The sequence below is a fragment of the Drosophila santomea genome, chromosome 3L (genome assembly GCF_016746245.2).
Source record: "Drosophila santomea strain STO CAGO 1482 chromosome 3L, Prin_Dsan_1.1, whole genome shotgun sequence".
NCBI classification, from domain to species: domain Eukaryota; kingdom Metazoa; phylum Arthropoda; class Insecta; order Diptera; family Drosophilidae; genus Drosophila; species Drosophila santomea.
In genome coordinates, this window is record NC_053018.2 from 15,074,334 (window position 1) to 15,101,333 (window position 27,000).

Sequence of the window (27,000 nt, forward strand, 5' to 3'; positions counted from 1 at the left end):
TGGAAAGTAGTAACTGCACTCAAGTTTAAATCATGAATCATTGGAAATTATTGCATAGATCTGTACAAATTTACTAAATTTTCAAAATGAAAGCAGCATATGTTATTCCAATGCCCTAGATCGCACCCAAAATATTTGTTAAGGGCTTGCAATTCATTTTTAGCAATGAAAGCAGCTTAAAAGCACTTGTGTAGTTCAACCAACAATTTTGTTGTTCTAAACAAGTTAAAAATAAATCAACCGACGCCAAACAAATAGACTCCGTTCTTTCATAAAAAAATGTGTATAAAATTTATAATGAAGCCAAAAGTCAGAGGTACCCATTTGAAGTATATATAAGGACCCTCAGCCTCAGCCTGTTTAAAAAAAAGTACAAAGGCATAGAAGCAAATTCGGAAATGTACAAACATTAAATTCGCTTTGGCAAACAGATTTGAAAATAGACCAAAACAAACCGAAAGCAATAAAAGAGCACGGCAAGTACGAGCAAATTGTTGAAAAATGTAACAAGTCAAAGGAATTTTTTTCAACGTCAAATTCGGTTTCCCCCATTTCCCGCATTCATTTCCATTCACTTGGTCAAAATTTTTGCGATAATTTAAATAGAAAAAGTTAACAAAAAATGACGAAGCAAATGTTGTTTGCTTTCGCTGAAAACGTAAATAAAACATGAATATTTAGAGTATACTTGCACGGATATATAGTGTATAGTGGAATGCATGGCGTAAAGTTTTGTGGATTTAGCACGTTATATTTAATGGAATTTTTAACAGGCATCGTGGCAAGGGAAAAATTAAAAAAAAAATATCCTAACCTACAAAAACATTGATAAAAAGAATGGTTGAATAAAGGCGAAGATGCTTGTAGAAATCATATATTCCGTTTAAATCCAACAAAAAGCCAGTCCAAAGTGTGTTGCTCTCGGAAGTTGAGAAACTCGAAAAGATTAAAACAAATGCCAAGGAAGTTTTTGGCTTTTTGATTTGGCTGATTTTCAACTTTTCTTTTAATGCCCCCCCACCACCCCACTCACTTTTCTCTGACAAATATGCAAATGAAATGCGTTCAAGTATTTGCTGAAAATTAAACGGAAATAATTGAATTATGCTTAAATCGAATGAGAAGCGTTTCAATTGAATTTGATCAAAAGGAAACAATCGCATTGAATAAATAAATATGCGAGCGCTGTGAAAAACTAACCTATGGCGAGGAAAATAATGTAAATATTTGCGTAATCCAACATCATTTGCATAGGGCACCAAGTGAAAGCAGTTGCATGGAAGAATTCAAATGTCTTCCTCTTTCGGATTTTTTCTTGTTGGATTTTGGTTTTATCTGCAAGGATGTTTGACAGGCTGCCGGAAGTCTGCCAATTAGAGCAGGATCTGCAGGCCAGGATTTAGTCGCAAAAGCACACAGAAATGCAAGTATTTTAAATAAGTTAAACCGAGTATGTGTCCAACCCGAGTGGTGCAAATAAATGCCTAAGCATTTTAAAAGTTTTCGAATAATAAAATCCATAATTAATGGCTGGCACAAAAACAACTAAATCAAAAGAGAGCTTGCACAAGTGTGTGAAATTTTAAATTAAAGGATAAATTCACTTTCATGTGTTGGACGAGTGAGCTTGGTCTAATTCCCAAAGGCTCTGTTTCCACCCTAAGAACCAAAATGAATATGAATGTGCATCGTATGTTTTGCCAGCTTGAGTCGCCTGCATTGGGGATTTCCCAGCAGTCCAACAAAAAATGAAGCAGAATTGTCCAACCAAAATTTATTCTGTTGTCGCTTTAGAATAGAGCAGCCACCAAGGACCAACTAAAAAAAATAAAAAAACTAGGATAAAATACATAGAAGTACAGATACAATTTGCCGGTAAAAAATGTTTGCCCAAAAACTGCAGTTACAATGGGAAGAAGTGCTGGAATTCGTTTCAAAATCATCGAAATACAAGTTAAGCCCTAAGTTATTGGTTCTAAAGGTTTATGTAGAACATTTGTATGTTAAAGGAACTAAAACTATCTAATAGTGATATTTAATTATGCATTTTTTAACCCCAGTTAATGGAAATATGTAAAGCTTCATTCGGCGCAATTGAATGCACAATGTAGTAATATTGATTGGCCCACACCTTTGAAAAGGTATAAAATTATGCCTGAAAGACCTTCCTTTCGACATCAGTTTCCAGTTGATTGTGGGCCCATTGTAGGGGCGATTGTAGACGAGCGTCGAGTGACTGAGCTAAAGTCACATGAGTGCAATTTTAAAACAGTGAAAGATATATAAAGCGAAAGCAAACAACTGATCAAATCTCGGCGCTATTGCAATGGGCGTCGTTTTCCGAAATGACGGCATAGATGTACGCCCATACAAAAAAAATATATAGACGAGCGAAGCCTGAAAGTTGAGAATGAGATTGAGAATGAGAATGAGCTGGGGGCCAAGGCACTAAGATGGCAAACAACTGAGGTTGCAATAAATCCCCGGCAAGACAAGCAAAAGGAGCTGCAATTGAACCGCCTGCTCTTTGGCGCTTGCTCCTTCGTCCTTAGTCCTTTCTCCTTGGTACTTGGTACTTGGTAGCTGGTAGTTGGTCCTCCATCCGTCGTCCTGGGCTCGTATAGCGCAACAGAATGTCAATTACTTGAATGTGAGGTTAGGTCAAAGCCATCTAGCCAAGCCTGATTTTCATTTGGAAATTCCCTGTCCGGCCTGGAAAATGGGAAAAACTATTGGGGGCCCATGGGCTCCCTGATTGCCTCCCAGTTACTTTGACTAATTTCGGCAAATCGACGTGCGATTGCAATAAATTCTTGTTGAAAATCTGGAAATTTAATGGATTAAGGGATGTGAGAAATTTACCCTTGATTTGTGGTTTGATTTTTCATATTCCAGTTGCATTTATTACCTATTGCAGTTGTGCATTAACACTCAAAGAAATTAGGATTAAGAAACCATTAAGAAATATATAGATACTTTTTGAAATTTTAAAATGTAAGTTTTTACACTTCGTGGTTTTAGGAAATTTTAAAATTGTTATACAATTTATTGAATTTTGCCAAGCATTTTCAAAAAGCATTTATGTAAAATATTATGTGTGTGATTTCGATTGAGGTCGTAATTTTTGAATTTATGGAACACTTTTTTGTCAGTGAGCCATCAAGAAGTGAGCAGAAAAGAGTCTTGGACCAAGTCGAAGGGTTCTTTTTTGTGGGTTTCCATTTATCGATGGCCAGCTTGCATGTTTGTCTGTCAATTGGATTTCGTCCTGGAAGTGAGCTTTGAGTTCTGGGTTTCCGTTTGCCATCCAGATCCAGATCCACGTCCATAGCCAACGCCAACGCCATTGCCCGAATCTGAATCAGAAACCGAATCACAGGCACTTGGCCGCCTTTGAGCTTTGAACATGCGAGAGGCTGGCCTGGTCAAATGCTTGGCTCGTTTGCAGGTTTCCTTTGTGCCGCTGGGCTTGGAATTCCAGCTTAGAGTTGAAGATCGAAGATTGCATGCCTTCAATACTTATCCGTAAATGAAATCAGCAGAAGGGCCACGATTAGCGAGGGCTTGTTAAAACACCAAAGGGTGAATGTGACAGGTTGGGTAATTGTTGTTAATCAGCTTCAGCCGGTCACACCCTTGCTATACTATATTTCTATGGAAATAACATTGTAACATTTTGTTGCTGAAAGATCTCCATACTTCGTTATAAATGATTCAAATTAGTTTTTATATTACAATGTAGCAACATTTATTAACATTCTCATGGAGTATTTCAAGATATAGTTTCATACTTTGTAATTTACCCTCTACAACAGTTAAAAAAGTTGCTTCTTTTCCAAATCTCTGCACAAGTTGATAAACAACATCAAAGAGACATAAACACAAAAAGAGCAGACTGAGTCTCAGACTATGGCTATAACAGAATTTACCCCGCGAAAGCGCGCAATAGTCACACTTTAATAAATATTTTTGGAAATATGTCTAATATATAAAAAGCCGGGTAAATAGTATTTACTTATTATAATTAACTTATAGTTTGCCCCTATGATTAGATAAAGTTTTAATGGAACTGAATTATGCTTTAGTTCGGCAGAAAACGCCGAATATTTTATTGAAGTGCCAAGTGTAGTTGGAAGTTGGGCAAGTAAACTTAAGATAAAGCAAGTGACGAATACGTCGACGTCTTTTGGCTCTGATGGAAGCAGTCGCAGGAGCCGTCGCATCAAAATAAATGGATATAGTTTAAGTGTATGAAAAACATGGCCGAAACGGAAGAACTAATGGATGGATGTATGGCTGGCTGGTTTGTTGGCTGGCTGGTTGGCTGGCTAAAAGATGGGCTGTGACAGGGGGTCGAGATGTAGCCAGAACTGTCAGATCTGATGCCGTTGTTGCTGTTTTATTCTATGAACTCAGAACGCGTCGCGTCATTCGCAATTTTTCTATTGTTTGCGCAGTTTTTTCCGCTCGCTTTTTCCCCCCACTGTGTTCCCCTCCTTTTTTGCACGTTACGTCTGTTTGTCAGACAGCTGAGCACTGTTTATATGCCAGACATATAGCCATATAGCCGTATAGCTAGCTACCCCCGCACATATATCCGGATATATATGTACGCATATATCTCTGTGTGCCCAGACGACTGCCTGTCGACGGAGTTCGCTCGTATTACCCTGTCAATCTTTACTTTCATGCGCTCGTTTGCAGCGTTTTCGCGCCGTAAGTGAGAGGGAAATTACGGAGGTGTTTTCGACCAATCCCCGATGTGGAGTGGCGTTTTGGGAAATTGCTGTAGCATTGATTTCGATTTGATCTGTTTTTGGTCGACATTAGGCGGCAACGCTCATTTGACGTCCTCTCCTTGACATAAATTGATGAAATTACTTTTTCTACTAAATAAGGGAATATTATCATTACATAAGATTATAATACTTAAGATGTAACATAAACTTACCCCCTTTGCTAATCCAAACTACCTCCCTGCTACAAAGCGAAATGAAATTGCCAAGGAAGATTTTCACCGGATTTGCAACATAATAATGCTGGAAGAAACTGAATGCAGCCCCTTAATAGTTTTCATCCATATGAACGTATTAAAATCCTGCAAAAAAAAGGCTGGCCGTCAAAAAAATAAAATAAAAAGGAAATACGGTGGCAGGGGGGAAAATGCGATGAAGGCTTTGTCCGTGTTCGTTGCTAGAGAAATGAGCAAAAATTCCACCGAAATGGCAAAGGCGGCGGGAAAATGGGGAATGGGGGCGTGGCCGCGGTGGGAGTGTGGTGGAGTGGAGTGGAAATGGGAGTGCCTTGTGTGACACAAGTGACACTATTTTCTGGCGCTGCCAGTGCCACAAGTAGAAATTCGCTAATGCCCGCTGTTGCAGGCGGCAGGCGGCAGGCGGCAGCAAGAACAAACAAGCGCACTGGGGGATGCAGCGCCATGTTGCAATTATTATTTCCGGCTGGAAGCGAAAAATAAAGTTGGATATGCAATGAGCAGGAAGCAGCACACGCCAAAAGCACAGGCGTGGCGTGCGAAAAAATGAGGCCTCACTCCGGCAAAATAACACTCATCCGCCGCGTTGGCCAACCTCAAATCCTGTTCGTGATGGGAGAGTAGCGAAGGGATTGCGAAGTGGAACCCTCTTAATTTAAGGATTAGTGCTTCTGATTTTGTTGATACTACATAACACATAGATTGTGTACATTTCGAAATAATTAAACTGCGATTATAAGTTGTAGGTAAGCACACTATACATACATATGGTGCTTCCTTCTTGCTGACCTCATTTTGTGTATACATAATTGCTAATAAGTTACAGCTTATTTCGATGACCTCGTGTATTGGCGATTGCACTGGAAAGAAGCAATATAATATATTATGGTTGCGAATTTATATTTTTTTTCTGGGCTGCTCATCTAGATATATCTTTATCGCGCGACTTCACTGTCCTTTATATTCTCAGCCCGCTAAATTCCAGCCCATCAACAGTGGCAGCGAAAAAAAAGCAACCGTGGATGGCAGGGCCTGCGACGCCGTTTCCTCTTTTGTTTGTGTGCAGCGCATAATTTGCGAGACAAACATGCAAAAATGCCCCAGAAGTGAAAAAAATATTCCAACCTACATCCAGATCCATGCATATACATATATGCAGGCGTACATACGGATCCGAAAAGGGAGAACAATTCCCCAGCAAGTTGAAGTGCAAAATGGCGGGAGCAAAGGACTCCAAACGGGGGCCTAAAAGCGCGGCTTACAGAGGCGGTAGCCACAGGGGGGATTCTCCGGGGGAAGGGATTGGGGGAGGGTAGTGGTATAAGAAGGGGTTTTCCAAAGGGGGGACGGTGCGGTTGCGGCCTGAAGATTTTCAAGTTTTTGCGGTGGCCGCTGCTCGTTTCGTTTCGCTTCAAGACGCAAAGTTTATCTTGCGCTTAGGCGCAGCGGCCGCGAGTTGCAACCGATGGCTTCATCTCAAAGGATCTCTTCTTCGTCCTGTTTGTAAGTGTGATGTACTTGAAAAAAAGGTTTCAAATAAATATTTGTATTACAAATTATAATATACATACTTTATTAGCCTGGAGGAATTTTATTACCTTTATTTATATTTATTTCACCGAAAAGTTATTCAAATATTTTACAACTTACTTAAAACCCTAAATTTCTGATTTCAATTGCCTTTGACCATTAAATTGAAATTTGTTTTTATAGAAAACTTCACTAAGTACGCATTTATTTGCTTGGTTGATTCTGGTAGTTGACAAAAATGATTATTTTAAATTTTATTTAGTTTGGCCCTAGTTTGTATGGTTCATAGATTTTTCTAGTTTTTTCCTCGATTTTTCGGAGTGTTTTTGGCGTGGCAACTTTTTTTGGTTGGCCTTTTTGACTTGTTTATGGCCATAAGTTGATTTCCGAAATGGAATTCTCAAAAAGGGATTTGGCTGCCGGCTCGGCCCGAAACCTCATTATTGAACTTCAAAGCGAATGGCAAATCCCGCGGCCAAAAGCCCGGTCAAAAACGGCCTCCGCTTATTTAAAGGAAATGTGGAATGTGGAAATGTACCGCCAGCTGCAGGACCACTATCCAAAACCACCCACCATTATCCCCACAATAATCGAAAAAATAGAATACATTTTTTTATGTGCGCCCCACTTCATTGTCTTGGATCCAAAATGGAGGAAGGATATTATTGACTAATGGCTGCAGTCGAGGCAAATTTATGGCGCTCAAAGGATGTGAGGGCTTGTGGATGTGGGGGTTAATGAACATTTTTGATGGTAATTGAATGCGATGCTTGGGTTTGCCACTGCAGTGATGTGTGATGTATTGCCCGCCCCCGGGGTAAAATATATAAATTATACACACGACTGATAAGCCAAATGAATTTGTCATGTCTCATACTTTAACTCTCAGCTGCTGATTGCGGGCTAAACTGAAAAAAAATGAACGAGGGGGTAAATAAATAATTATGGATTGCGATGCATGCCACTTCAGTTTGTATATTGTAAAACTTTGATCTTGCCTGGCCAACAATAAATGCGAGTCTAGAAAACCCACAAACGAAATGGAATCGTAAAAATGGAAACAAGTAGCAAATAAACAAAAAGCCAAATCCCTTGTAGCCATAACCAAAAAAAAAAAACAAAAAAAAAAGACAAGTGAGAATGGGAAAAGGGTAAAAGCAGCAACTGAAGGAAAACAAAAGGAAAACATTTGTTTAGCACTTGAAAAATGTGCTCGACTGCACAGGGCAACAGCGAAAATTCTGCGGCCCCTGATCATGTGGTTCCCCGCTTTTCCGAAAAACCCCGCTGCCTCTTTATTCTTGTCAACCTTTATATGAAAATGTTTGAGCTCGTTTTTTTGCTCCTAGTTAGACTTTGTGAACCCGAAAGGGCCTGCGTGTTCCTGCATTTGTCGCTTTTCTATATGGCTTAGACAGTAGTGTGGTTCATAGTTTTTTGGTATATATATATATATATCTATATATTATATCAAATAGTAAATTATATGGTTGGCAATATCTTTTTAAATACAAAAATTAATTAATACTTTTTTTTCAAAAACCAAAATCTTAAAATAAATAATTATATTTAAAAATTCGAAACTTCACTAGCAATATAGCTTTTATGATGCGATAAAAAAACACTTTTGTTTCGGGCTGGCTAATCCATTCTGTTGAGTTCAGATTTTAATACTTTGTGTTTAAAGCCGCAATAACTCTGCTTGCCAGCCAAACAAATCCAAAACTTCTGCGGCCTTTCAATCGTACAACATTTTAAATTTGTTATTACTTTAATAGCTTTGAGGGGCCACTGTAACTTTTTTTTTGTCACTGTGGTCACGCCGCTGTCATCAAGGCAGATGCTCCCCCGTCTCAAAAATTTCCGACCCTCTCCCTTCATCGGTCAAACATTGGGACAAAAAAAGGAGAGGCGGAGGAGGGTGGCAAAGTGGGAAACTGGGAAAAACTTTGGGGAAAACCGAGGAATACAACATAATTGCAATTTGCGTAATTGTGCCCCTAAAGCTGAATGAGAAATGAGCGGCAACGAGTCGTGCGCTGAGTAACTGAGAAGAGAGTTAAGCTTTTGCTTAGCGGACGCGGATGACAACTCTACGGACGGACAATGCGGACGGACAATACGGACCTACAGTGCGCCCACTGCGGATTCCGGACGGACTGGAGCACGGCTAAAATATGAATATCCGAATGTACTTAATAAACAAAAACACAGAAGAAAAGCAGCCAGAGTAAACAGTATGTAGTATGCATGGAAATGGAAAGAGCCAGCCCTTCATTTCACTCAAACCATTTTTTCAAGTCCCTTGAAATTCGCCAAGAGGTTTTTCCGGGAGTTGGGGGAAGTTTGGTGGCTTCCGTGTGACACCCATGGAAAACTGCACCGAAGTTTATTTTGTTTTTTTTCAGAGTTTTTGTGTTGGTTGGGGAATATTTTTAATTTTAATATGCATGCTGGACGCAGCCGGAGGGCGGATACTGTGGCAGGGGGCGTGGTTTTCGGTTTTTGGGGTACATCAGTTGAAATTTTCATGGCCTTTGTAACTGCTGATAGTACGCGTTTATTTTCTGTTTTCATTGTTGTACATAAAAATACAAATTTTGTTGCGGGATTTGTAGATAGATTGAACTTCTAATTGAAAAATGTTGCATCAGGTTGTCGTTGCGAAAGTGAATTTCAAAATTCAACGTTCGCGTAGCGCAAGGATTAAATAGGTTTTTTTTCACTGGAATTCAGGAAAAATACATTTTGCATAAGTTTCCTCAAACAATTTCAAAAGATTTGTTGAAATTGTGGAAAAGAAAGTGTTGAAATAGTTTATTTTTTATAAATGCAGCTTTTTTTCCGTTTGTTTACCTTTTCTTAAATGTTATTCAATTTGTAACCTTATGCAGCATCGAGTGCCTGTTTTTATAGACGCGCAACACACTTTTCAAAGAGTAATTATTGGGTAGTGCAGCAAGCAGCGCGAATCACAAATCACTTTTTATAGGCGAACATGAGTTTTCCCACATTTTTCACATTTCATGTGACAGTCCATAACTTGGCCGCAAACAATGTTTGGACCGATTACACCTGTCGCCTGAACCAGCCTTGATTTGGGGCCCTCTTAGCCGTCAATTTGCCCTCGCCTGTACTTTTTATTGCAGCCATGTGTTTATTTGTTTGGCCGGCACTTTGAGAGCCACTTCTCGGCAAAAACCCAACTTCAGACGTGCGGGAAAAAAAAGTGGGGGAGGGGAAAAAAAAGGCTGAAAAAATAAAATTACTTGACGCCCCCACACAGCAGCTGGCCAAAAACTCGTTGGCAAGCTTATTGTCAACTATTTAAATGCTGCAATTTCGGCCTTTTGTGCAGCTGGAATGTGTGAGGCTCGAGCAGCCATTACACTTGTGGCCATTGTTTGCCTTTATAGCCTTTTGTTGCAAAATCGTTTACTACAATAAAAAAACGAGCTGAAGAAAAAGTTGCTACCGCTATCGCCACTCGTACTTCTTGTTCTTGTTCTGCTGGCTGCCGTGTGTAATTTGTCATTCACACCACGTGCTCGGCTGAGAATTCAGCGGCGGCAGGAAGAGCCACTGCAGTCTGCAGTTCTTCACCCTCGCTCCTCAATCCTTCCACTTCCCATTTCCCACACTGCTCAAAGCGTCCATTTTTCCAACCCACTTTTCCGCAATCCAGACCCACCATCCAGCATTTTTAATGGCAGCGAATACACGCGTAAGACGCGACCATTTCCATAATGCAGCACAAGGGCCACCAGCATCTTCAGCTCGGATTGGTTGCACGTTGCGGGGCACAGTGGTCACAGATTGCCCCTAATAGCCTCAACTGAGATATACATATTTGCAAACTCATATTAAAGAAATATAAGTGTAAGGAAAAAATCGTTTATTATCTAAACATTTTCAAAGTATCTTTAAAAGCAGCTTACTTAGCATTTTTATTTGAATGAAAAATAACTGATTATATTTTAACTGAGCAATATTTTAACATTTTTGGATAGCAATAACCAATGTCCATGGACTTATTGGAAATGGTATTGTATAAATACCAATAAAATACTAATTATTGAGAATTTAAAATGTTTAACATTTTCATTAAAATATATTGGAATTTTATATGTATATATTAAATAATTTGTAAGTAATTGTTGAATTCTAGGTTTGCAATTGTATGTATTTTAAGCTTTGGAGCACATTTCGTTGACTCTGACCCACTGTGCACTGCACAGTAAGCGCAAAACTGTATGCACTCGAGCTGTATTTAAATGGTGTGTGAGCATTCGGAAAACCCTTCGCTCGTTCTTGTCGCAGCATCTTAGTGCTCTTTTTGCCAGCTTGGCGCACTTTTGTTCTTAAAATTCTGCGTACGTGATCGAAATGTTTGGCAATGTAATACATTCAGTACTTTCAGTGCTTATATCCCCCTGCATTGCTTGAATATAAATTTAGCTTAATTTTTTGTTTTCATTTTTTTTTGTGTGTTTGAATATGTTTGCAAATTTATGTGCATTCAAGTAATTTATTCAGGGCATTTGGTAAATTTGATGGGGTGGAAATGAAAGCTCTGGGATTTTATAATCAATTTCTATATTTATGTACCTTCCCCCATTTTCTTTAATTTTATAATGGAATGTGTTGGTAATAAACATATTACATTTTATACATACATTTTTGAAATTCTTCTTGATGAAGAAAAATGCTGTTTGGCCTTTATAACAAGGCTATTGATTATAAATCAATTATAAAATCATCAGTCACTTACCAGCTTTGTCTTAGACCTGAACATTCGAGTAAACAAAAGCGTGTACTCAATATCACGTATACGACATGGTTGTGTGCCCAACTTTACTCATTTAAATGTTCATGCTTACCCCGTGCTAAAGATGATTAATATGCTCAATAGGCAGTGTTGGGCATAAGGCATGGGCCCCGGAATTGGCAGCAGGTGGAAGACCCCAATCCCCATCGGGTGGCGCTGGGCTCTCGGTGACCTTTTGTCTTAATTACACAAACACACATACATAGGTCCAATGCCCAGACGACCCATTTCAGGCGAAATGCCACCGAAAACATCTCCCAGGCCAAGAAATATTAATGAGCTGCTGCCGACTTGGAGTGTTGTCTAAACAAAACAACCATGGCTATGGCGATGGCGATGGTGATGGCAATGGCAAACAACATTTTGTCTGCTCATAGATTTTTGATTCAAATTTAATTACTTAAAGGAAATTATACTCAAATTGGCTTTCAGCTTTGGCGCACGCAAGTGGAAAATATTTTCATCTTCATCAAGATATTTTTGTGTGCGCTTGAGTGGGGATAAAGTGGAGTAGAGTTGCTTTTTTGGGTGGGGCGATTGTTTGGGGTGCCCTTTTTGTGTGTGTTTAATGCTATTAAAAAGGCTTTCAACAGAATATTTTTGGGTTATTTTAGAATCAATTAATCTATTAAATTGTATATATTTAATAGCATTAAATGGTTGTGGCTCCCTTTCTGACCGTTTTCTCATTTTGTTTAGCAATTTTGGGGTTTTTGGGGCCAAATCAAAAGGGTTTCTTAAATTTAAGAAAATTATTTCTGCTTTCGACTTGATAGACGCAGAAATAATTTCAAAGAAATAAAGATAATTAATCAAATTGCGTAAATAAGGCTGGGCATAAAAGAAAAGCAAAATGGTCCACCACCAAATCATCTTCAAATTTTTGTGAAACATTTATGGCAAACATCTTCGGCATTTCAATTTATACATTTTGTATTTTCCCGATTGCATATAAATAATTTATTGGAATAGTGTCAGGATTATTGCGGCTAACCGAGGCAATCGAAATGCCAATTTAGCAAACGGAAATCATCTAGAAGATTTCAATCGGAAGAAAGTGTCAACAGAACGGAAAATTTGCCAAATTAAAAATTGTGCCAAGAAATAACAAACGAATAGAAACCAACACGATGTATATGTACATACTCGTATATATTTTCCATATGTTTGTGAGCAATATAAATCATAGTTCAAGGCTGGATTTAATGCATTTGCAGCCCGAGATGGCTTAGCACAAGGGTGAAAACCACTTGCGCCTGCCAGAACTGGAATAAAAATGCAATGTTTTATATATATAAGTGCATCCACAAACAAACAAACAAACGTATATAAAATGCGCATATATAACACATGGAGGACCGCAGCCAGCATTTAATATAAAAATAAATAAAACGGAACTAGGTTGCCCCCAGCTTAGTGAACAAAAAGGACGGGAAGTGGGGATGCAAAGTGTTATATAAGTAAAAAAAAAGAGCTTAGCCTGACCTTGACTTATAAACACTTTTATAACAATTATATTTCTTTTATTTGGTTTGCATTTTTCTCGCCGCTGCTTATTATTCCAACTAGCAACCATAGAACACAAATCATTAAAGTCGGAAAAAAACGTAATAATAAAGAAGCGAAACCCACTCGACTTGATGCAAATAAGCAAAACAGCAGCAGCAACTGAAATGCTTTGAGTGATGCCTATGAAGCTGAGCCAGCTGAGTGGGTCAGTTGAGCCAGGCACATGCGATCACAGTGAGCACTGGCTATGGGGAATTGAAGAAGTACAGAATAACGCAGAATGGCATATAAAAATGTCAAGAGATACTTATCTAATGCACTTTGTAGTTGCATTCCAATTAAGCTTTAAATATGTTTTCATTTTGCAAACTGAATAATGAATATATAAATATTTAGTTTAAATGAGTTTATTTCACCTCTCTGTAACAAAGTAAATATTGTAAAACAACTTATTATATTTACATTCAGTAAATAAAAGCATTTTTAATACACAGCAAGCACTTTTCGATAACAATGAATACCGTCTGTGGCAGACCCATTATAATTGCACACAATCAGGTGACTCTCAGCCAGTTAAAGATTTGCCCAAGTGGGTAGGGCTCCCCATCCCCATCTCAATTCCCCATCTGCTACCTCAGTACCTTCCCCTGCCCTTCAAGTCGGAATCCACAATAACAATAACTATGCATGAGCTGTATGAAAGTCAAACAATAATGATTGGAAGGAACCACAAAAACCGACTGCGCCACAAAATCAATAATTAAAATCGCTGCAAGGTGCTTCTCTTGATTACACGAAAAGATACAAAAATCACATTTAACTTGAATCGAGAAAAAGTCAATGCTAGCTTCAAAGGCAGCAGCTAAATCAGCAATTTAAAAGCCAAAAAAAAAGAATCGAAACTGAAGACAGATAGGCAAAAGCAACAGTAGTACAGAGATGAGTACTAAACGATAGACAGCAAAATATGAGAATAACGATGCAGCATCATAGTCAGAACAATACAAAAAATATACGAAGCTTAAACCGCAAAAAATAGCATCGTTAGATGCGCCTCAAGGTCAGCTGAGCATTTTTATCGTATTGAATTCTCGGTGTTGAAAATAAGATAAAGAAAAATATAAGAAACTAATCAAAATAATAACTTTGAGCAATTAAAGTCGCTTCGAAACATGGTTTTAGCAACTTGCGACTTTTGAATGCTCTAAAAATAAATATTTATAATGATGTTCAAAGATGTATGATGTAATATTAATATTACAAAAATGTCAAATATTGATATTTTTTGTTAGAGACCTAAACAATTAATTTTAATTTAAACAGTGGATGATCTAACTTAGGTTAGTTTGGGTTAAAATACACATCAATTAAATTATTTGTAACCCTTTGCGATTCTATAGAGTCCGAAATAATAAGCACTTGCTCTAACTAGTTTTAATTGACTTAATTTAAACTAATATGCAGTTGTCTGTATTGCATGTTCAAATGTCTAAGAAAATTTGAACCAGTAATAAAAAAATTACAAGTGTGTAGCTGTCACTTAACTTGAAACATCTCTGGGGCTACAAATTGGCAATCTTTAGATTTTTTCATAACCCAAATTCATCGTCTTACAATCATTAGGAATAAAGTTGGGACATTAATATTTGAAATACCTCTGGGCGATACAAATAGAGATACTGAACGTAAAACCCTGAACACAAGAGGGATAATTGCAACGTTTTGTGACTTCGACATGTGTAAGCCAAAGGGCTTACAAACTTGTTGGGGGATTTCAACTGGAGCTTTATGTTCACACATCTTGCCCAAGAAGTTATAACTCCTTAATCTGTTGTTGTTCTGTACTGGTGGTGGCTTTGGGCTTTGGGGTTTTGAGCATGGGGTTTTCTGTTTTTTTGTTTATCTGCCAACTTTGACAAACATCAGAAATGGATGCAATGCGAGGAAGGGTGACAAAAAGTGTGACAGCATTCTCAAAACTATTTTGCTGGGCCAAGCCCCAGAGGCGTTTTTGGATCTGTCAGAGTGCCAAGTGAAGAAGATATTGCAACATTTTTAGCACTCCAAGCGAAGAGGGGCACAAAGACTATTGACACAAGCTGGATAAGCTGACAAAGGTGCTAAAAAATGTGAGAAGATTGAACGCTTCACTGACTCACCTGCCCAAATGGCTGGCTGACTGCCTGACTGACTGAATGACTGACTGAATGAATGACTGTCTGACTGACTGACTGACAGGCAGTTTATCAAATGATGGACGGTTGTGTACATATCTCTCGATTCACAGTCACTTGTGTAGCTGCGCTGCTAAGTAACTGAAACTGGAATTAACTGAAGCCATATTTAGTGACAATTAGTGAGGGAACAGCAGCAACCGAGCTAAACAATTTTCAATCCGAAAATGTGTAATGCGACACAGTTTGTGAAATGCGAAACTCAGCGAAAAAGTTGACAACTTTGGCTTGGGGAAACACCTCCACTGACACTTGGCACTCAGTAATGCATATTTGCAAATTGATATGCTTTAAATACGCTTTTCCTTAATTCTTGATTGTCAAAATATTAAATAGGAATTTTTAAAAATAATTGAAGGGTGACTAAAAGCCATAATTTTAGCGTGACTGGTTTCTGTTATTGCTAGCCAAAACCATAAAAACGAAGTCATAAAATTAGAGATACATAAAATTCGCTCGTGATTTAAGGCTTACTCGATTGCCGGGGGATATAAATCTTTTGAGTTCAATCAAGTTTACAAAATGTGAAATCATTATAGGGGATGTACATCAAAAGTTAAGGCTGTAAAGTTATAATATAAACTTAAATGATAACAAGTGAAAAGCATACATATTTTTAGACGCTAAGGAAAGTAAAAACTATGTTACTTAATTACAGCAGATAAATGTTATTGCTTGATAAATAATTGATAAATAAAAATTGCTAAGAAGTAGATATTTTAGAATATTACAAGTATGTAGTAGTAAAAGCTGTAGTCCAGGTAAATCCACAATGAGTTTAAGGCACAAATCATGTACTTCGGTGTCTCATTCATGTTACTCCAGACAAGTGTTACAACAAGCCAACTCTTAGAGAAAATTGTTAAACGGCCATAACTGAACTTTTCCAGTAGAACCGGCCAGCTGGCCTAATAATTTATTAGCCAAGCACTTAGTATTCCGGTGTTGACAGGGCCGCAAACCAGAAAAAAATCTGTACCACGTCCATCTCTAATGACAACTGGCATTGAAACATTTAACGCGTTTATATTTAAAATGTTTGACTACGCATATGGTGTCTGGCTAAGTACATAAATGTATGACTATGGCTAAATGTGTATGCATATGCTGGTCTTGAATCGTTGAATCGTTGAATCGCCACTTCTGCCTCTGCTTTTTTGGCCAAGACAGCTCTGCTCAGCTCAACTCAGCACAGCACACACACTCGCAGTGCATACATAATTAATTTATAAATTGTTAAGACAACGAACGATACAACACTTGGCCGTACATTTCTTTTGATGCTTTATCAACTGACTGGAATTTTGTGATGAGGGTTGGGGGTTGGGTTGCTTGAATGGGTGATGCTGGGTGGAGATGGGTGGTGTTGGGTGGTACTGGGTGGCATCGGGCTGTCAGCTAGCGTAACGCTTCGTTTGCTTTTGCCTTGACAGCTGCCTACTGGTGCGGGTTGGCTGGTAATTGTGGGTGGGTGGGGATGGTGATGGGAATGGGAATGGGGATGGGCCGTACAGTCAGCCTGTCTCAATTAAGCGCAAATTGAATTAAATACTTTCACATGCGAAAACAAAGCTGCCCAAACACGCACTCCATGGCCAGGAGACTGAAGACGTGTTTTTCCTATTAAAAAGAAAAATGTGAACGTAGAGAGGACTTGAAAGGCTGACTCCAAAGGGAGACGACTGTGAATCTGTGCCAGATGAAACAATGGCAGGCAAAAGCCTGGGATTCAATGATAACAAATTGAACGTGTGCTGGGAAAATTTATAGGGCTTATGATCCTTCATGCCCAACCGTACGTATTTTGTTGACTAAACCATTTGTATCGAATATATAAAAAATGCTATAAAGACAAATATAACAATAAATTGAAAGAACAAAACAAATAGAAATAAATTGAAATTCGTCTATAATTTAAATCATGTAAGAAGCTAAGCAAATGAACAGTAACAATCTGCTTAGCAATTTAAAGCGATTTCTCTTCTTACACAAAATAGCAATTTTTCCCAATAATTGTTGTTTCCAAGAACAATCTGTAAAATTTCCGTTACTGAAATTTTTAAAAACTCACAAGGGGAATTCAAGTTCGAAGCAGGCTTTAAGAGGCTTATAGTCTCAAGCGAGACTCGTTAGAAAGCTGGAAAATACCTTTATACGCCACTCGAAACAAAATTGGTTTAATTATATGGATACCTAGAGCCCTGGGTGCGTTCTGGGCCCACTGTGCTAAGCCCTCTGACTGATGCCGTAAGCCGCAGAGCCGCCGAGACTATTACGTGGTTAAACGCACCATGTCCACATAGGTCTCAGATGGCCGATCTGCCTGGCCAGTTATTCGCTCAGGCACACACAATCAGTTGACCCAGTCGTGGGAATGGGATTTGCTATGTGGATGGGGTTTGGGATTGTGGGGTTTGGGATTGGGAAATGTCCAGATACATGGACATAGATACAAATTCAATCTTTTACTGCCTGTGTGTTTTTTCTCAATGGCAGCGCTTCACTTTTGTTCGTACAATTTTGCACTTGCTTTTCCAGCACCATGATGTCCTTTTACCGAGTTTTTCTTTCACTTGTTTTGTTTTTCTTTGCTTTGGTTTGCTTTGCTTTGCTTTTGGTTTTGTTTTATGGTGTGACACACGTTTCGCTACAATCTTCTGGCTCTTTGTGTCAGCTTTGAATTTGTCACATTGAAAAAATATATGTCTAATACATATATCGAAGATATGGTAACAGGTATGGGGAAATATAAAAATTTCTCCTTAAATCCTTAACTAGTCGTAAATAAAATCAATTTTATAACAAAGTAATGCTATCAAAAATCATCAAATAATATTACCGTTCATATTATCACAACCATAGAATAATGGTAAAAAAGCAGTTTGTAGCAAAATCCTAATCTGCTTTTATTCCAGGTACCAATTATTCTCTAATTTCTTTGGCTAATTTTCCACAGTGCACGATACCCACACACCGTTCTCGCAGCAGATTTTTCTGCGTTGATTTGTCTTGGATCTCTCCTCTCGTGTGTGTTGGTTCAGCCCTTAATTCATTAGAGCACAATCGTATTAACTCTGTAGTTGGGGATCTGGGCCTGCAATTTCATTTCATTTCGGTTTGGTTCGGTTTGGCATGGTTTGGCTTGGCTCAGTCCAGTCCAGTTCAGTTTAGTTCAGGTTTTTTCTCTCCTTTCGCTCGTGACACTTTTTTCCCAGGGCATCGCTTACAATATCCCCATACACGCAACACACACTCAAACACACGGATTGCTGTGGGACATGACAGCTTTTGGCTGTCATGTTTAGTCCGCGCGTTGTGTTGTGATTTCCGTTTCCGCTGGCAATCCGGCAAATGCATGCGGTTGTCTCTTTCACGCTTTTTACGCACCGCACGCTACGTGTCGCCGCCAATAAAAAGTACAAACAAAAAACCGACAGCCGGAAAAAAAAAAATAAACGGAATTACAAGTTATCCCACCACTCTGAACACACACACAAACCCACCAAGCACGCACCGAATCTATAGCTATGGCAAAGCTATAAAAGTCAATAACGTCGTTAGCAAAAAATAAAAAATCAAATTGAAAATATAGTAAGACAGCTGAAAAGAATGCGAAAATGGAATAAAAAGTTCAGACATCGCTTCGCTAATAAATTCGTCAGCGGAATAATTTGGGGGGAAAACAAAAAGGAGGTTTAAGGAATGTTTAACAGAGTTCCGACATCGGAATACTTAGCAAGGGGAACATAACTTTTCCTCCAATAAAAATGCTTTTTTTCAGCAGTTTTTCTTTTTTGCTCTTAGACATTGCAAATCTGTATGTGGAGCAACTTGTTATATTCTTGGCTGTATTAATTGGGTGAGATTTTGTCAGTGATGTTAGCTAACTATTGAGTGCAGTTAAGAAGTAGAAGGAGTTACATGCTGAAAATGCAATTAAAAATTAAAATATATGTATTTACTGAATAAATATAAGCATAATTGAGCATAATTATTTGAAAAAGTAAATATGAGTAGAATTCGACTGTGATTGTTTATTGTTAACTCCCTACACGGCAATTAATGTACGGGGTCTAGAAGTGCTCCATTGAGTAACATCTCAAGCTCATTAAGATATCCGCATTTCCGTGCTGTATATATTGCTCGAAAAAGCTGGGCATTCCCCATCGTATAGCCTCTTGGTTATTGGGTATTAAAAATGTAGAGTCTCTAAGCGGATTTCAACATGCTTCATCCGCCCACGCCCATTGCGATTTATATTGGTATTGGTATTGATATTGCCGCTTGCATGTGGCCCCGACTGTGTGTGAATGTGTACGCTCATTGAGTGTGTGTGGTTTGTGAGTGTGTGTGTGTGTCTGTGTGTGTGGTGGGGGTATTAGTGTGGCTGTGTGTGTGTGCGTCACAGGCGACGACTTCGTCGACGCCATTGCTGCCTGTTCCAGGAAATCAAAGCTTATCAGCGACTACAAGGACGACTGTCGTTGCGCTGATTTCGTTTGCGCCGAGTCCTTAGCCAACAAAACCACCCCTCCGTCACCCTGAAGCCATACCCCCCTACATATTACCCACCTTAGGCCTTGTAGAGCAATTTCAATGCTCCTCGAACTGCCACCCAAAATTGGTGGATTCCCTCCCATTAAATTACATGACGATGGCATTTCGAGTATTTGGCTTTTTTCCTCTTTTTGTCGGAGATGCACACACACTCACTTGTGCGGTAATCGCAGTGTGTGTGGAAATTGATGTCAACAGGTTAATAAGATCTATATTTATGGCGCATTTATATATGTGTTTTCCAAGTGTCGCCCCGTCTCCTTCCATCCGGCTATCTCCGTCTCTCTCGCTATGTGTGTGTGTGTGTGTGCTGAGCAGATAAAAGATTATAGAGCTCTGGTTGAAGGGACTTGAATGTATAATATAATGCGCCACATGAGGTAAGTGGGTGGTTAATTAAGGAATGTTTTTAAATACGTGAGCTGGAATTCTTTTGAAATGTGTACTCGGGTACAACTTGGCTCGTACGATGATCTGTTTTGGGGTGTTTGCTTTTCCAAAATCGAGGTGGTGGGAAACACTTTGTGGCTTATGGCGTGAGTCAAATGGCTTAAAGAGAATTACACAAATTATTTCAGAAATGCAGATGGTTTTCCATTACAACGGTTTATTTCTGACTGTACTAGAGTATTGCTACTTTAAACGCTTGCTTACTTACTTTCGAGCAATTAAATACTTTTTCAATACTACACAAAATGATATTGTTTTGTGCTTTATTTAGGTACTATCATTAATTACCCTAATGAGAAATAATGCAATTTAGATCGTTTTATATATTAACAAAAGCTGAAATGCAGGATAAAAAATAGTACGATTTCCTTCACGTATTAAATGAGTTTATTTGATTTCAAACAGCATTTAACGTTGAATTTACAATAATTCCCTTCTGCTATACGCACTCGATAAATGCTTGATTAAATCATGTTTATATCAATCGACAGAGAAAAAATCGACGATATAAAGTCCTCGAATGGATTACAGTGTTGAACAAAGTAATCCTTACAGAAGATTTTGATGCGCATTACAGCAAGCCACATCATAAAAAACAATTTTAATTACATCCCCAATCGACTTTTCCCGCTTCCTTTGGCAGCCTTTATTACTAGCGCTCATCGGGAAACTTTAATATTAATACTTTGTTGAAAAGAAGCTGACAGAAAATGAGCGAGAGACCGGATAATATTGAGCAAGAATTTTTCACAGTCCATTTAATTTAATTAATTTTCATTCGTAATAAATTTTGTTTTTCTGCTGTGGCGGGCATTCTTTCAGAACGAAAAAAAAACAGTGGCAAAGACGTCGACAAAGAAGCATGTTAAATTTAAATATATGTATACGTAGGTATATACATTTAGTTGCGGACACTTTGAAATGATTGCATATATACACGCAGCTATGATTGACTTTTCCACTTAGCAGGAGGCGAGCAGGAGGTGGGGAAAATCTGGTAGCCAGGCAGGCTATCTATAATCAATTTACACAATTTCCTCGTCATTTCCGCGATGCCTGCCTCGAAGCCAGTACCAAAGCGGGCTTTTAGAGAAGTAACTTGAATTAGTCTCTGCTGATTGCTTTCGGCTTTTAGTCCAGTCCAGTTCATTCGCCCGCCTTTCCCCGATCTATCTTTGTCATTGGGCTCCTTTGAGCCAGCTAAACAATGTTCCCTGTCAGCAGAACTCGTACTACCATATAGTAGTCCCACCGACAGGCAGCACTTTTTGTTAGCCGCCGCTCGAAATAGATTAACATCTTCACGCAGTGGCAATTAAACATGTAGCAGACAGATAGATTTTCCTCAGCACAAACGCTCAGCTCCATTCGACTAAAAAATGTGAGTGAAAATGCTAAAACGAAGCGAAATATACGCTTTTATTTTTATTTATACAATAACTATAAATATATTAGCACTCACTGAAAGCCAATGCTTAAGCAAGCGAGTTTGGTATTGTTCATTTTAATAATTTTTTTTTTACAATTTCATCATAAACAAAAACGAACATTATGGATTTTATAATATGTTATGTTCGGCAATAAAAAGTAGCATTGTGTTAGCTTTTTGCCTTTCTCCGTCCTCTTTGTGCCACAGAGATTCCGACTTCATACTTTACTCAAGGGGAGTTCGTCATCAGCAGGACTTCCTTCGCCGAAAGGGGCCATTTCCGGTATTGCAGCTACCCCAAGTGAGGGTATCTAAATACTGACCCCGCATATTGATACACAGACGAGGACGACGACGTAAAGTCGACTTAAAGGACAAGAACTCCGCCCCGTCCGGAAGTTCATGGAAGCGAAGGAAGCGGAGGAAGCTGAGGAAAAAAGGCATAAGATGGCAACTTCTTTCCCCAGTTTCTTGTAGTGGTTGGCCTTCCTTTATTTCCGCTTTTTTTCATGCCGTACGTACGGTTTAGTTGTGTTTTGTGGGCGGCGCACATGACTGGAAATTATTTAAGCAGCTGTCAGCTTTGCACCGTCGCGCTTTGGCAGCACCAAAATGAGGAATCGGAGGATATACTATACATATAGACATATATGCTGCGACTGGGAGTTGCGCTCAGTTGGGTTGAGTTGAGTTGGAGGTTAGCAAAAGACAGTCACAAATTGGCAGGCTGCCTTGGTAGTTTGCCCCGTTGACTTTTTAAGCGCCAAGTGCTCGCACCCTGAACGCATGAAGATAAAAAGTACGGAAATAATCTCTCCCCTTTGCTGTGTGTGTGTGTGTGTGTGTGGGTATTTGTGTGTGAGTGCGACTTAACTACCCGTATGTCTGCATAAAAGTGAAGTTTAAGGATACGTAATGGGCGGCCAGGACGACTTTTTGCCAAGTTCAAGTTGCGCAACGAACGCTAGAGCCAAAAAAGTGTGGGTCGGAATTCGATCAGCCAGAGTTCGACGGGTTAATTGAAACTTGCCAGCTGCGTCAGTGCTTACATACTTTAATTGAAATTTGGAGTGCTTAAGAAGCTCACGAAACTTTCGATCTGCTGGTTTTCACTGCTCTTAGTATCTATAAAATACAGTTTCTGTCGGAAAATGCATTTTAAGTCTTTGGGTATTCATATAAGCCAGAAAATCATGCACAAGGTTCGTGTTTAAAAATTTAAATTAAATATATACAAATTTATTTATTTAATCATTTAGTTACATACTTTTATAAAAAAATTAATTTAGTTATATATTTAACTATAAATTCAGTATAAAGTAATGGAATCGCAGGTCCTTTGCTTTTTTTCGTTGCTCACAAATTTCACAAAATAGTAACGTTTTAATTTGCTGAAAAGTAAACTTGCCACCCGAAATAAAGATCGAATGTTTATTGATATCGCCGCTTCACCTGCTCACTTCCATTACCCTGCATTGGTAATTGAAACCTGGCATCCCACCAAGATAACCGTCGAAAAACTATTATTGCCCTCTTTAAAGGTAAAGAACATTTAATCAAATAAAAGCATACCCTCCACCGCGCACGACCGAAAAACTTGGTCTTAAGGACTTACCATATGCATATTGCTAACACGCCACGTAAAAGGACGAGCCAAAAAAAAAAAGGAAAAGAAAACAAAAAATAAATGTCAACCCAAAGGAGCCAGAAAAAATAGATGGGATAACTTGGTGGTGCAGTGTGGTTAAAGTCAAGTCAAAGTTGGTATCCAGTTTACAGTCTCCACTGTTGCACCCGCCGGTTGGCACTGTTTGTTTTTTGGGGTGTTGCGAATTTATTTATTGGCACAGTCTGGCGTCGCTTTTTACCTTCCTGCCAGGAAGAAGGCGGCTTCGGGTGGCTTTGCCGGCTGCCGTTGGGCAACATTTTAGTGCTGGCTTTATTTACCTGCAGCCAGAGTAATGGGTTAAATAAAAAGCTAACTGCTACCTGGTAGCTAGTAACAGGTAACTGCTGCCGTGCAGGTGGCACGAGACACTCGCCGATACAATGTTTTAACCATGGCCTTAAATGCTTAATTGTAAAATAGTTTGGCCGCTAAGCGAGTCCTTCTGGGCTCCACTAGACCTCGCTTGTTTATTCCAGTTCCTGGTTCACTTCTCTACGGTCCATGGGCTAATAGGGTTTTAATGTTATTTGTGGACTTTGCAGGAATTGCGCTGACTCAGAGCTGTTGCTCTTCATCGATTCACAGTTCGATTTTTTCCGCCGGTACCTTTGTTCACATTAATTAGATTTCAGTGACGGTATGCTAAGATCTAAGAAGCTTGATATGTTTTATTTTAACAGCTTAAACCTCAATTAAAGTATGAACAAATGTAAAAAATGTGTGTATATGTATAGGCTAAATCAAGTGCTAATGTGAGAAATCATTCGTTTTAGACAGTTAAAATTTATGAGGTATATCCTATGCCTTGCGCTGATAATAATGCTATATGTAAACAAACTAAACCACATCACCTTTCGACCATAATAGTAATTATGATCACACCTTTTGTTACTAAAGTACGTGCGGGGTGTCCTTTCGGGAATTTACGGACCTCAAAAGGTAGAATCCTCTGCCTACTTTTCCGCCATCGCCCCTATATGTATATGGTGGGTATTTTTCGAGCCACCAGCGGCAGAGTAAGAGCTTGGTAATTAAAGCGAAATAAAGTGTGGATGGGTGGCGGCATCCTGCTGGCAATCCTTTAAATGTTTGTCTAGCTGTTTGGAAGTCATCCTTATCCTTGGTATCCCGCTTTGGCCCAACTCCCACGAAAACCCCGCCCCTTTAGATGAGGCCCATTCTCATGTAGATGTTGGAGTTATGGGCGTGCCCTGCATAGTTCTTGTTGTTGTTTGCTATTCATCGTGCTCGCTGGGAGGTTCCACTGTGCACAGAGAAAAATTAGGTTTGATTAAAGACAAATTTTGTAATTAAAATATATAATTACACATTTAATTGCATTTTATAAAGGTTTTTAAAGTAAATAGTTTTTATGGACTTACTATTTAGATATGCATTAAAAAGCATAGAAATAGTTTATTTATTACTGAAAGTGCTTATAATGAAATATTTCGTATTTGGCTATGTACAAAGATTTTATTGTAATATTTATGCATATGAACTCTTTGACTTTTCTCTCAGTGTTGTCGCAAACGCAGTTACTTGCGTTGCTCCTGTTACTGTTGCCATAGTTGTTGTTGTTCGTGCAACGTAAAATTAATTTGCACAGCCGTTTTTCATTTCGTTTGTCGCTTCAATGTTTAATGTCGGAGTCTGTGTGTGTGAGTGCGAGTGTGTGTGTAAGTGGGTGTGTCTGTGTGTGAGCGTTCCTTGCATATTTTAGCAAGATTGCATTCATTCCAAATTCATCGCTCTCATACCCGTCCATCCAACTCACCGCCTCCCCCACCCGCCTCATTTTCCACCCGGCCGACACACCTTTCGCTTCGCCACCTTTATTTTGCCGGGAAGGAGCTACAATCACTTACTACTTTAGCTGGCCCGAAGACACAGGACGAGTTGAAGTCCTTTCGATGAGGTCGTGGGGTAGATTTATATGTGCTTAGTTGCCTTTGCTTTGCCACGCTTACCAGCGAATTTATAACATTTTTAATGCAAATTGGTACATGAAAAGAGTTAATTTCCTTTATGAACAAAGGCAGTCATCAGTTTGAGCTGTCTTTTGTTTTTATGCGATGTTGGTAAAGAAGATCCTTGGCTGGTTTTAGGTGATTTTAATAGCATTCTGCAACGGGAAGTGGCTTGTTGAATTAATGTTTTAGAACTCTAAGTTTGCTCTAAGAAAATAATGATAAGCATTCTAGTTCATCGTTCCTGTAATTTACTTAAAGACGTTCAATTTATCAGTGAATATGGTACAGGTTCAAATAAAAGGTTTAAAATTGGTTACAAATATAAACTCATTTAATTTAAATTTAAATAAATGTCCTCTGTCATAATTAAAAGCTAATTAGCCCTCGAAATCCATTCTACTTGCAGACTCTCCACGATTGTAACGAATGATTTGTATGAATTTGAAGGCAAACTTGGAGCTGAAAGGATTAAGCAGTCGCATACTTTACGAGCCCAGTAAGTGCGGCAAACTCATTAACATCGAATCCCCATCGAGATATGGAACAGTCGATATATCATTTTACGGGGCTGCCATCAAAATAAACAACTTGACCAAAATTATACCCTTAAGCGGGCTGCAATAGCTGGCAATTTACCTCCCAGTTATATTTTTTTTTCTATTTTGGGCGGGGACCGTAAATTCTGGACAGACTGGGAGGAATCGCAAAAAATTTATAGACAAACTTGTGCTATTGCAGTGGCTTGGGTGTTTTTGGATGGCACAACTTTTGCTTGAATATAATATTCATAAATTTAATCCGAGCAAACACTTTTCGCGTATTTCGTGCGCTATATTTTTGGTTTTTCTCATTCTTGTTTTTATTTGGCCGCCTACGTTTATCACTGAGACGACGTCAAGTATTCCACTTTTAGCAACATTTTCCGGGTTCGGTTTTCCTCTCCATCTCCTCTCCCCTCTTTTGGACTAACTCTCTGTATCTGTGTTTTCGTGGCAAAGAAGGAATAAACAAAATAAATAATTCATAATGCAAATAGGCCAAAACACACAGAGACAAGCCGAATGCCAAGGCAACGGCAAAATAAGAGCCCGGCGGCGAAATTGCAACCCGGCCAGGACTCGATCCTGACTCCTTGGACTCCTCGGACTCCTCCATCACGGTCCTCGATCCTTGGACGATTCGCCGGCAATCTGGCCTGTGTACACAAGCACTTTTCGGCCGAAAGGATTATCAAACGAATCAGGTATTCCGTCCATTGTTGGCATTGCCCAAATGAGGGATCTGTTGGGCACATAAAACAGTAAAACAATCGCAAAAAATGTCAATTCTGGGGTATACTACGCACTGCAACTAATTTTTGGGTGTTTTTAGTCATGGAAGTTGTTGCATCAGTGTTTTATTTACTTTTAATTAGCTGCGTTTACACACGTCTTTCTGAAAGGTTTTAAAACCTAAACAAAGCCTGAAAGTAAGGATTTTTATTTGTTTAAGGCTTCAAACTAATTTGTTTTTTAAAATAACAAGCTTTTTAATTGAAATGCGTTCATAAATCTAAAATTAAAGAAAATGGTACTGGAAGACATATATATGATTTTATTTTGTTAAAAGTATGTACAAAGTGTTAGAAAGTTAAAGAACATACTTTAATTCTGCTTGAAATAGTAAAAGAAACCTCGCTATCGAATGCTACCGGTTACAGTACCCCATTAACTTATTGACCCGCCACCGAAAACGATTTCAAGTTCGATTAACCGTTTCTCGCTGTGCACTCTCATTCCGGCTGAACTTATGGCCCGTGCAGCTAAGCCACGGTTAAGGGTTTTACGGC

General features: G+C 38.9%; 1 protein-coding gene across 1 annotated transcript in view; it reads left to right on the forward strand.

The window, feature by feature from the left end:
* LOC120448137 (Ig-like and fibronectin type-III domain-containing protein 2) overlaps positions 1–27,000 on the forward strand; it is a 70,650-nt gene that overhangs the window by 1,216 nt on the left and 42,434 nt on the right. The window contains exon 2 of the mRNA XM_039629954.2: positions 25,579–25,668. The gene's annotated coding sequence lies outside the window, so the exon portion shown is untranslated. The remainder of the gene's footprint in view (positions 1–25,578; positions 25,669–27,000) is intronic.